This window comes from Pipistrellus kuhlii, unplaced genomic scaffold (assembly GCF_014108245.1).
Source record: "Pipistrellus kuhlii isolate mPipKuh1 unplaced genomic scaffold, mPipKuh1.p scaffold_m20_p_9, whole genome shotgun sequence".
Lineage (NCBI taxonomy): Eukaryota > Metazoa > Chordata > Mammalia > Chiroptera > Vespertilionidae > Pipistrellus > Pipistrellus kuhlii.
The window spans coordinates 29,620,709-29,632,836 of NW_023425595.1; the positions used below are offsets into that span (position 1 = coordinate 29,620,709).

The window sequence follows — 12,128 nt, forward strand, 5'->3', positions numbered from 1 at the left end:
AGGCTTCCTTGCCTTCTGACTACAGATTGGTTTTGGCCACTGGGAGGTTTCTGCAGGTGACTAGCAGGGCAGAAGGGGATGGGGAGGGACAGAATATTTGAAAAAGAAATCATAAACAAGACAACAGCTCAAATTGTAAAACTGGTTAAAGAAATGATGCCTAAAAGAGAACAACCGAACGAGGGTTATCGTTCTGGCGATTTCCATGAAATTCTGCAAGTGATTCATCAGGAGTCTGAGGCTTCATCTCAAGGAGCCAGATTCATGCTGACAAACAGATATAAACCAGAACTTGCCCTAGTGCTATGTCAAGAGGCAGCAAACAGTTTTAAAAAGATGCGCATCACATCTTTTGAAATCAACTAGGCTTTCTTGCCTTCTGGTTTCCTGCCTCGTCTTTCTGGTTTCCTCTCTGGCCATCTCCGGTGAGCAGTGATCCTCTCCTTCAAAGACAGGTATTTGAGAACTTTTCCTTCTGGCTCCTGCTAGCCCATGGTGCTTCGCCATCATTTTGACCTTACCCTCTGAAGTACTCTTTTCACTAATTTTTAAAATTACCCCTAATGACAGTCAAAATCACCCTATTTCTGGAAATTGAAGAAAAAAAAAAAAGAATATTTGCTCAGATTAACAGGGAGGAAGCCAAGCAAGAAATGTGGTCATATTTTTGAATCTATGTGTAATTTATCCATGAAATCATTCAAATGTATGAGACAATAAACATTAGTTGTAGAGCTAAAATAGTTTCACTTTGAGGAAATAAGAAGCAGGGTGACATCCGTTCTGGGCCCAGCCCTCTGCACCCCTCCCCATCCCCCACAGCACTGAGGAAGAACAAAGACACGTCATAAGCATGTAATAAGCCCAAAACAGAGAAGAAATGCCTGGAAGACTCTGGGCAAGCTATGAGATCTCTTCCTTCTGGAGGGTTGTGAAAGTTCAAATTACACAAGGAAGAACAGGGAGGCAGTGTGATGCCTCTTGTTCTGCGCTTATTTGATCTTCACAATTACAACCTGATTTGAGTGTAGACTATGTTATAGAGCATAAAGTGAGTGATTTCCCTATATTAATACACAATTTCATGTAGATGAAGTCCAAAACTCAGAAATAATAAAGCTGAATATGTCTGACTTAGAATTTCTTTCTTTCTTTCTTTCTTCTTCTCACCATTGGTGATGCCACCCTCAGAGAAGGAAACAAAGAGTAAGGCACAACTGTTTGGTGAGGCCCTGTGTTAGGCCCATTAAGCTCAATATTCTATTTGTTTCCTTGAGTAAAACCATTTGGGCACTATTATCCACAGTTGCAGAAATTTCAATTCAGAGGACTAAGAGAAAAACCATGAATCGATTTAGCAATTATTTCCTGAACACCTGTTATAGTCCAAGAACTCTGCCCAACAGCCAGCAGAATAAAAATGAATCTGAGAGTGTCCCTCCTTTAGGAGTTGGGGTTGGGGAAAGACCAGTGGAAAACAGACAAACAATAGATGCCAAAAAGATCATGCAGCCACTTACAAAGCTATCATCAACAAGATGGTGTGAGATCAGAGAGGGATGGAAAGACAGAGGTAGTTCCCTGTAGGTGGGTCTTCGGCTAGAGGAGATACTAATACTACATTCAGAATTTGTAGGAGAATCGAATCAAGCAATTATAAATATATCTGAAATAATAGCTTTATAAAAGGTATCCATAAAATAACAATTTGAAAATTAATAGTAATCGTAAATTAATAGTAAAATTTACAGAGCAACAGCAATTAACATTGTATACTACCAGACCAGAAATACAAGGATCAAAGAAATCAATGAAAAAAAGCATAACCAAATAAAATACCATTATAGAGAGATGAGTATTCAACAAATGTGGTTGGGGAAAATGGCATATTATTCAGATAAATGTTTGGTAGATCATTACCTTATATTTTAAATAAAATAAAAATCCAAATGTAAAAAACTCCCATAGAAGTGAAAAATGTTTTGAGTAATTTATAATCTTTCAGTGAGAAAACCCTTATAATAAAACCAAAGTCAGACCATATTAAGGAATAAGATATTGATAGATCTGATTTCATATAAGTTAAAAACCTTTATATAGGAAAAATAAAGCAAAATGAAAATCAAGTTTGAAGGTATGAAAGAAAGGAAAAAATATTTGCAATATGTAAAAAAGGCAGAAATCTGCCATCATAATATATGAAAATTTTATAAAATGTATTAATGAGCATGAAAAATAAACACACCCAAATGAAAATATCTAAGAATATTAAAATGCATACCCAGCTGGGACCGGTTTGGCTCAGTGGATAGAGCGTTGGCCTGTGGACTGAAAGGTCCCAGGTTCAATTCTGGGCAAGGGCATGTACCTTGGTTGCGGGCACATCCCCAGTGGAAGATGTGCAAGAGGCAGCTTATTGATGATTCTCTCTCATCGATGTTTCTAACTCTCTATCCCTCTCTCTTCCTCTCTGTGAAAAATCAATAAAATATATTTAAAAAAAATAAATAAATAAAAAATAAAATGCATACCCAAACAGCTGAAATTGAAATGTAAATAAATAAATAAATTTTATAGTGTGGTGAAGGCCCAGGAGGGCTGAGTGTAGGATGGAGGGGATCAATGGAGGGAAAAAGAAGGGAACATCTGTAATACTTTGAACAATAAAGATAATTTTTTAAAAATATCACATAAATAAATAAAATAAGTGTCAATGTCAATAATATCCAAATAAATGTAAATTGAAACACAATGCAAACAAAGTTGATAATAATTAAAATAAATAATTAAAGTAAATGTTAGCCAGCATATGTAGAAATGGAAAGGATAATATATTGCCTGTACACAGGAGGGCTATTTTGTAATGTGTACCAAAAACCTTAGTAAAGGACATGACCTAACAATTCCACTTCTCAAAATTATCCTAAATGTATAAATGTATACAAGACAATTATGGAAAGATATTCATCACAGAATTGCACATAAAAGAAATTTTAGAAACCATTTAAATGCCCATTACTTGGAGGTTGCTAAGAAGATAAGTAGTTCTGACTAGAATTTAATTCAGAAATTTGAATTTAATAAATTTAGTAATAGAATTTAATAAGAAAAATGAGGCAATTCCTTATATATCTACATAGAAGGATGTGAAAAGTCTCTATTTTCATAAAACTTACATTCTAGTGGAAAGAAGCAATCCTATATAATAAAGAGCTAATATGCAAATGGTTGTCATGCCCTTGCGCCCTCAAGGCCGAACTGCTCAGATGCTCAACACTGGGGAGAGAGAAATGGGGACCATCCAGTCTGTGGTCTGAGAGAGGGACAAGACACCTGCCCATGGTCCCCGGTGGCTGCTGCCAGCCTGGGCAAAGCTGGCCTTGGGTCCTGGGTGCCTGTGGCTGTCCAGAGGGAGGGAAGGCCAGGTCTCAGATGCCTACAACTGGCCAGAGGAGGGAATCCTGGGTCCCGGGTGCAGAGTGAGGAAGAGGCAGTTAGGGGCAATCAGGCAGGCAGAGGTGGCTAAGGGTGATCAGACAGGCAGAGGGGTTAGGGGCGATCAGGCAGGCAGGCAGATGAGCTATTAAGAGCCAGTGGCCTCCAATTGTGAGAGTTAGTAGGACATCCCCCGAGGGGTCCCAGATTGAAGAGGGTGCAGGCTGGGCTGAGAGACTCCCCTCCCCCCACCATGCACAATTTTGTGTACTGGTTGGGGAGGGGGTTGGGGGGAAGACGAGTGGAAAACAGACAAACAATAGATACCAAAAAGATGATGCAGCCACTTACAAAGATAATAAATAAATAAATAAATAAATAAATAAATAAATAAATAAATTAGAAAGTGAATACTATATCCAATGGTGGCTGGTGTTAAGAAAAACAAAATAAAACAAAGAATTGCACATTAAAGAGAATAGCAAATATTAGATATAAAAAAAATCCTGCTATTTATTACAGGCTCCTCAGGTGAGACTTTTCCAGGTAGAGTGAAATTTGAGCAGAATTCTGGAGAAAGTGAGGGTTAAGCCGGGAAAATAGATTTTTGAAGAAAAGGAACAAGAGCAAAGACCTCAAAGTGCAAGTATGCCTGGGGTGACTGAGGACCATCAAGGACGCCAGTGATTGTATCACAATGTGCAAGGGAGAGGGGCCAGAGATGAAGTTCATGTGGAACCTTGTGGGATATTATAAGGGTTGTCACTTTGGCTAAGAGTGAGTTGGGGAGCTTTTGGAGATTTTCTAGCAAAGGAGTGGTATCATGCTTTCAATTTTAAAGATCATTCTCAATACTGTGTAGAGAACAGACTGAGAGAGGAGTGGGGAAGAGCACAATGACAATGACAGCACAGAGAAATTAGTTAGGAGACTATTGCAACAGCCCCAAAAAAAGAGATGATTATAGCTTGAATTAGGATGATTGTGGTTAGTGCCTTACATAGTCAAGTGCCTTACATAGTCAAGTGGCTTGACTCATGATATATTTTGTGATATAACCAACAGGATTTGCTTAAATTGGATATGTAAAGAATATGCCTGGGTTAATCAGTTTGAGGGTTCAAAAATATTTTTCTAAAATGGCATCCCAAATTACATCAACTCTAAGTTTCTGTTTAACCAAACTAACAATAATCCTGAATAAACTTCCTCCTCAAATATGACCCCAAACCCAGAGGCACTTTTAGTGATTAGTAATCTCTCTAATGCTCTCAATATTCACCAGTGGTACCCTTTTGGTCCAATGAAAGTGCACAATTGCTGACATATTGCTGGTAGCTCTTCTGTGAGGCCACTCCTACCACTTCCCTGCAGCTGAATATCCTTCAGGACTCTCTGCAAAGGCGGCTATCCCAAATCCCAATCTACAACAAATTATCTACATTTACTCTAACTAATTCCATTGGTGGAAATTTATCCAGGATCCTATATGCTCAATACCATTATTTATATACTAGAGGCCCAGAACACAAAATCTGTGCATGTGGGAGGGCATAGACCTGCCATCAGCCTAGCCTGCACCCTCTCCAATCTGGGATCCCTCTCACAATCCAGGAATGCTGGCTCCCAACTGCTCACCTGCCTGCCTTCTGATTGCTCCTAACTACTTCTGCTTGCCACCTGATCACCCACTAACCACTCCCCTGCCAGCTGATTGATGCCTAATTGCTCCTCTGCCATCCCTTGGAGTCCTGTACACCCCTAACTGCCCTCACCTGCAGATCTAGTCACCACTAACTGCCCTCCCCTACAGGCATGGTCTCCTCCAACTGCTCTCCCCTACAGGAGTCCCCCCTTCAACTGCCCTTTTCTGCAGGCCCAATCGCCCCCAACTTCCCTCCTCTTTAAGCCTGGTCACCCTTAACTGCCCTCCTTTGCAGGCTTGATTACTCCAACTGCCCCCCCTTGCAGGTCTGATCCCTCCCAACTTCCCTTCCCTGCTGGCCTAATCGCCTACAACTGCTCTCCCTTGGGGGCCTGGTCCTTCCCAACTGCCCTCCACTGCTGGCCATCTTGTGGTGGCTGTCTTGTATCCACATGGTGGCAACCATCTTTGACCACATGGGGGTAGCCATCTTGTGTGTTGGAGTGACAGTCAATTTGCATATTACTCTTTTATTAGATAGGATAATAATGTCTATAAAGTTACAAGTGATTTCCCCTGTGTTTGCTGGTGGAAGTTTTCTTAAACTTCGTATTCTCTTCTTCATAATTGGTTTCAACATCCCCAGCTGAGGTTGAGATAGAGTTTACACTAGAGGTTCCTTTGAGCAGGACTTGAAGGGGAAAAATGAATTTGTTGAGCCCCTACTCCAGGTTAGGCACTAGGATTATCTCATTTGATCAATACCATGCATTTTGGTAAAATGGAAGACTGGGGAATTAAATGAGTGACCCAAGATTACATAGTTAGGTAGTAGTGAGAAAGGACTCTGAGTCCACTTTCCTTGTTAACACATAACTTTAAGAGGACTACTGACAATAGCTCCCTCTTAACAAATCATCCTAAATTCTCATATCCCTGTCATCTGCAAGGATAATGCACCTGATAACTTGCTCAGAAATTCATGGCTTTTAAAGTGAGTAGGATAAAGGTATGATAGGACAGAAGAAACACGAAAAACTCAGAGTTCACAGGAGAGAAGGGGGATGGTCTTCTTTTACACTTCCTCTGCAAGCAATGCTCTACTTGTTACAGCTGAGCACTGCCCTGAGAGATAGGAAGAAAAGCCAGCCGAAGGTAGGAGCTGGTGCCTCTGTGTCTTTCCCTGATGTGATATTGTGATATAATCAGGAATATATATTTGGTCTTCGTCCCAGTTCCTGACACAGGGCTCCTCACACCCTTGTGATAATTCCCCAGTTATAAGATCACAAGGAGCATCTTTTAATCTAATGAGGTGACACTAGTTGAGCTCCTAGATGGCTCCTGGCTGAGACTGGTCACCAGAAAAGTCAAAGCCATGATTAGAAGCTTGGTATCTTGAGCCACAGCCCCGTCCCATCTCTAGAGAGGGGAGGGGCTGGAAATGGAATTCATAGTAAATTGTGCCTATGAGAGAAAGCCTCCATAAAACCCCAATAGCATGGGTTTCAAAGACTTTTCTGGTTGGTGAATATAACCATACCAGAGGGCCGGTGCACAAAATTTGTGCACGGGTAGGGTCCCTAGCAGCTGCTGGCTGCTAGCCGGGGCCTCTCTTCCCCCAGCTGCTGGCCAAAGCCTCCCTTCCCACCCACAACCCACTCAACTGCTCCACTATCCTGCCTCGGTGCTGCTCTCGTTGGGGCCCATCAGGGCCAGCAGCGCCTCCCCTGCCATCCACGGCCAGCTCCACATCACCCAAGTCTGCCAAGTTCCTCACCACCCCCTGGTGGTCAGCACACATCTAACTCCCAGTTGGTTGAACTCGCACCTGTAGGGACAATTTGCATATTAGCCTTTTATTATAAAGATACTGGGAGACTGATGCACCGCAACTGCATGGAAACAGAAGCTCCTGTACTCAGGATCCTCTCAGACCCCAACCCTCTGTATCTCTTAATCTGCATCCTTTATCCTATCCTTTAATCCTAAACTTGTGAACATAAGGAAAATGTTTCCCTGAGTTCTGTGAACCACCCTAGAAAATTAATGGAACCTGAGAAAGGGTGTGAGAACTGCTGATTTGTAGCCAAGTTTGTCAGAAACGAGTAAGTACCAGGGAACCTGCTGGTTGAGATTGGCATCTGAAGGTGGGGCTGAGCCCTTAACCTGTGGGATCTGTCGGAATGAGTTGCATTGTGGGACAGCTGGTTGGTGTTGCAGATTTGCTTGGTGAAGGGAAAAGACCCACACCTCTGATGTTGAAACAAAGGAAGACTGGCTTGTTGCTGATTTGCCTGAGTTATCTGATTTTCCTTCCTTTTCTCCTTTTCTTTCTTAAGTGTTTTAGAGATGGATTATCTCACTCCATATGACTTTTAGTCAAAGCTTGTGGAAGGATGGAACTATGGTGGAAAACTTACGGACTCCTTCATTCTCAAGGTCCCTTGCGCCTCTCTGGACTCACTCTAATTCTGGCCCTGGATGTGCCCCTGGGTCACTGACTTTCTCTAGTATTTCCAGGGAGGTCTCAGCGGCTTCCTTTTCCTTTTGTTTATTCTGAGAAAGGGTAGAATTTTTCAAACGTAACTTAAGTTGGAAAACTGGTTGGCAAACATGAAACCTACAGAAAACATCTTGCAAATAAATTTCAGTTATTGCTTAACAAAGATCCTGTGAAAAAGCACACAAGTTTCTAAGACTTGAGATGAGACCTGAAAGTGAAACAAAGTCTCTTCTCAGTGCTGAGGGTTGACCTGAATAACAGGAAGTGGCTGTGGTAGACAGGGGTGTGGGAATCTGGTCTTAGGCCCAGGGATTGCTTACCCTGCTTCATTTATTTAGGCAACATCTACAAAGATCATACCATATACTGAAAAAGTGCTCACACTGTGGAGGAGTCTGAGATGGATCAGACATAGACTCTATCAAATGCAGATTCATAGCATAGCGATAGACATGACATAGGCAAAGAGACAAGACCCAGCAAAAGAGTGAAAATAACTCCCCAAGAACTACAACTTGGTGGCACTCAGAGAAAAACATAGAAGTTCAAATTAGAAAAAGGAACATCCATAAAACAAAAGGAAATCCTACCATTTGTGACAACATGAATGAATCTGGAGGCATATGACCACACTTACATGTGGAATCTAAAAAAAGAAAAAGAAAAAGAAAAAAAACTCAATAAAAAGAGATCATACTTGTAGTTACAAGAATTAGAGGTGGGGAGGAGAAATTAAAGGAAGCTGGCTAAAAGGTACAAACTTCCAGTTATAAGGCTAATAAGTACTGGAAATGTAATGTACAATATGATGACTATAGCCAACACTGACTGCTGTGTGATATAGAGGAGAGTTGTTGAGAAAGTAAATCCTAAGTGTTCTCATCACAAGGAGAGCATTGTTTTTATTTTATATCTTTCTTTTTTTCTTGTATCTACACTGAGTGGCCAGATTATTATGATCACTGAATGCATAATAATCTTGCCACTCAGTATATAATACCTCTAACATATATATATTATATATATATGTTATATTTATATATAATATATATATGTTATATTTATATATATACTATATATATATATATATATATATATATATATATATATATATATGTGTGTGTGTGTGTGTGTGTGTGTGTGTGTGTGTGTGTGTGTGTTATAGGCCCCATGCATGAATTCCCACATGGGTGGGGTCTGGCCAGAATGGCAAGGGGGAGGAGACATGGGAGGTCGGTTGGCCTGCTTGCTAGTTGAACTCCTGGTCAAGGGGACAATTTGCATATTAGCCTTTTCTTATATATCAATATGATACTAGAGGCCCGGTGCACAATATTCGTGCATGGGGTGGAGGGGTGTTCCTCAGCCCAGCCTGTACCCTCTACAATCTGGGACCCCTTGAGGGATGTCCAAATGCCCTCTCACAATCCAGGACTGCTGACTTTCAACTGCTCTCCTGCCTACCTGCATGATTGCTGCTAACCACTTCTTCCTGCCAACCTGATCACCCCCTAACCACTCCCATGCCAGCCTGATTGATGTCTAACTGCTCCCCTGCCAGCCTGTTTGAACCCAACTTCCCTCCTCTGCTGACCTGGCCACTCCTAACTGCCCTCCCATTCAGAGTTGATCACCCTCAACTGCCCTCCCTTGCAGGCCTGGTCCCTCCCAACTGCCCTCTCCTTCTGGCCATCTTCTATGCACATAGGGGCAGGATCTTTGACCACATGGGGGCAGCTATCTTGATCTTTTGTGTTGGAGTGATGGTCAATCTGCATATTATTCTTTTATTAGATAGAATAGAGGCCTGGTGCATGGGTGGGAGCCAGCTGGTTTGCCCTGAAGAGTGTCCCAGATCAGGATAGAGGTTTCCTTGGGGTGTGGGGCCTCCTGGGAGAGGGGTCTGTAGTGGTTTGCAGGCCAGCCACACCCCCGGTGACCCAAGCAGGAGGCCCTGGTATCTGGAATTTATTTACCTTCTACAATTGAAACTTTGTAGCCTGGAGTGGAGCCAAGTTCCCTGTTCAATCCGGCTGTCGCCATTTCTGTTTGGTTTTATTTATCTTCTATAATTGAAACTTTGTAGCCTTGAGTGGAGGCAGGGAAGGCTAGAGCAGGCAGAAAGCTTGGCTTCCATTGCCAGGGAAATCCAAGCCTCTCAACTGCTCTCTGTGACTACAGCCATCTTGGTTGAGGCTAATTTGCATACCCGCTCTGATTGGCTGGTAAGCATGGGTGGTGGGCGTGGTTTGAGTAGAGTGATGGTTAATTTGCATATTACTCTTTTATAAGGTAGGATGTTTTTATCTCTCCCTCTCCCTTCCTCCCTGAAATCAAATATATTTCTTTAAACATGATGGATGTTAGCTGAAACTTTTGTGGTAATTATTTCATAATATACCTGTATGTAAATCCAATGATCATGTCATATGCCTTAAACTTATACAGTGAGGTATATCGTTTGTTTCTCAATAAAACAGGGGGAAGTGGAAAAAACCTTGCCTATTAGAAAATACCTGTGCTCCTACACTAAGCAAAAAGAATAGGAAAAGATAAGTCTTATTGTTAAGATAATATGCCAGCCCTCTTACAGACTTTTTGTTCCTCATGTTAACTCACTGAAATAGTTGTTAATATCTTCACACATACATGAAAAAAATAAGCTCAGAGAGATAGGCTACTTTTCCTATTCAATCATCACACATTTCTTGATTACCTATGTATGTCATGCACTTTGTTAGAACTAGGATATAAAAATGAAAAAGACAGATCCCCGCCCCCAAACCAGGAGAAGCACAGAGAGGTGGGATGTTTGAAGTTTGGGAGACATTATATAAACAAGCAAACAGATACAATGCAGCACCATGTGATAAGAGAATTACAATTGTATACTAAATTCTATGGGAGAACAACACAGAAGAGCTCAATGTAGTCCATGAAGGTGGAATGGTGCAGGTATACTGGGAGTGAGTAGAGGTAATATGAGACTATGTGGGTAGGATTTCTGGAGGAATGGACAAAATGAGTATGAGGTCCATCAGGAAGAATATGTGTGTGTCAGACATATAAAATTTGAAATAGAAGAAGAACAGTACTTATCTTATCTACAAGCAATACTATCATGAATTAGATCCTGGACAGAGATAATACTCAACAAAACAAAATGCTTTACATGGGATTTAGGTTTGAGGGTGTCAAACAAGTAAAAACTGAGGCTTCAATCAAATCAAAAGTTTATTTGAGATCTTAGGGGTTTTAACCTGGAGACATAGATTCAGGAGGCACATGGAAAGTGCTCTAAGAGGGGCAGGTTGTGAGAGAAAGGAGAAAGACTTTAAAAGGCAAAACCACAGTTTTTCATGCCTTGTTTTGAAAGAATTATGATTGGTATAGGCAAAAATAATGTTAGTCTATAGACTAGGTTATAAGCTAGTTGCTAGGTTGGATTTCACAGAAATGAGCCTCATTCTGATAACTGCAACAGGATGTGGACGCTTGTGGTTGGCAGTTTAAAAGTTCATCTTCTATCTGGTGATAAATATCAATAAAACCAACTTTGGCCCCTCCACAATAGTGACTCTGTTTCAGATGTTTCTGTTCACATGGGAAAGCAATCAGAAATAACATCAGTAAAAAGCTCTAATGTAAAAGAGAACAGTAAATTATCTCCTTCTCACCATAAGCACACAATATGCTTTTAGAGTTTAGCTCATGTTAGTGTTGAATTAAATCATCCAAATCAGCTAATATAACATTAAAATTTTTAACTCAACTACAGTAAAATAGCTACTTTTAGCAAAATGTTTTTTTGTGGGAAATAAAAACAAACAATTTTAATTAGTACTGAAAGCTTTTCCCCTGTGCTCACCCATCTCCAACTGTGGTACACACACACAGTCACACACACACACACACACACACACACACACACACACTAACATTAGTCTTTTATTTGGAGTAATTTGAAAACCCAGGAGTCACAATAAAAAAAATGAACAAGCAAACAAGGAATTTCTTTTAATCAGCTGAATTTTTTAAAAATATATATTTTATTGATTTTTGTACAGAGAGGAAGGGAGAGAGATACAGAGTTAGAAACATCGATGAGAGAGAGTCATCGATCAGCTGCCTCTTGCACACCCCCTACTGGGGATATGCCTGCAACCAAGGTACATGCCCTTGACCGGAATCGAACCCGGGACTCTTCAGTCCCCAAGCCAATGCTCTATCCATTGAGCCAAACAGGTTTCGGCAATCAGCTGAATTTTTAAAAAGATAAAAACAACCAACAAGAAGTGTGAAAGCAGTTTTTCCCTTCTTACTTGTAAAGGGAACCTAAGTCTGGGCTGGAGACCATAGTCAGCAGCTTACCAGACTCTGGAAAGCAACCTACTCTACATGCAGGTCTCTCTGGAATAATCTGAAAACCGGAGCTTGGCTTCAAGGAGACAAGTAGGTGAAGAAGGAGGAATATGAGGGAGACAGAAAGATACAACAACAGACTCTGAGACTAAAGCAGAAACAGAAATTGATGGAACTAGT

The 12,128-nt window shown here is 41.0% G+C and overlaps 1 protein-coding gene across 1 annotated transcript in view; it reads left to right on the plus strand.

The window, feature by feature from the left end:
* The first annotated feature begins 11,952 nt into the window (after positions 1-11,952).
* LOC118712451 (interferon-induced very large GTPase 1-like) overlaps positions 11,953-12,128 on the plus strand; it is a 30,772-nt gene continuing 30,596 nt past the window's right edge. The window contains exon 1 of the mRNA XM_045578128.1: positions 11,953-12,001. The gene's annotated coding sequence lies outside the window, so the exon portion shown is untranslated. The remainder of the gene's footprint in view (positions 12,002-12,128) is intronic.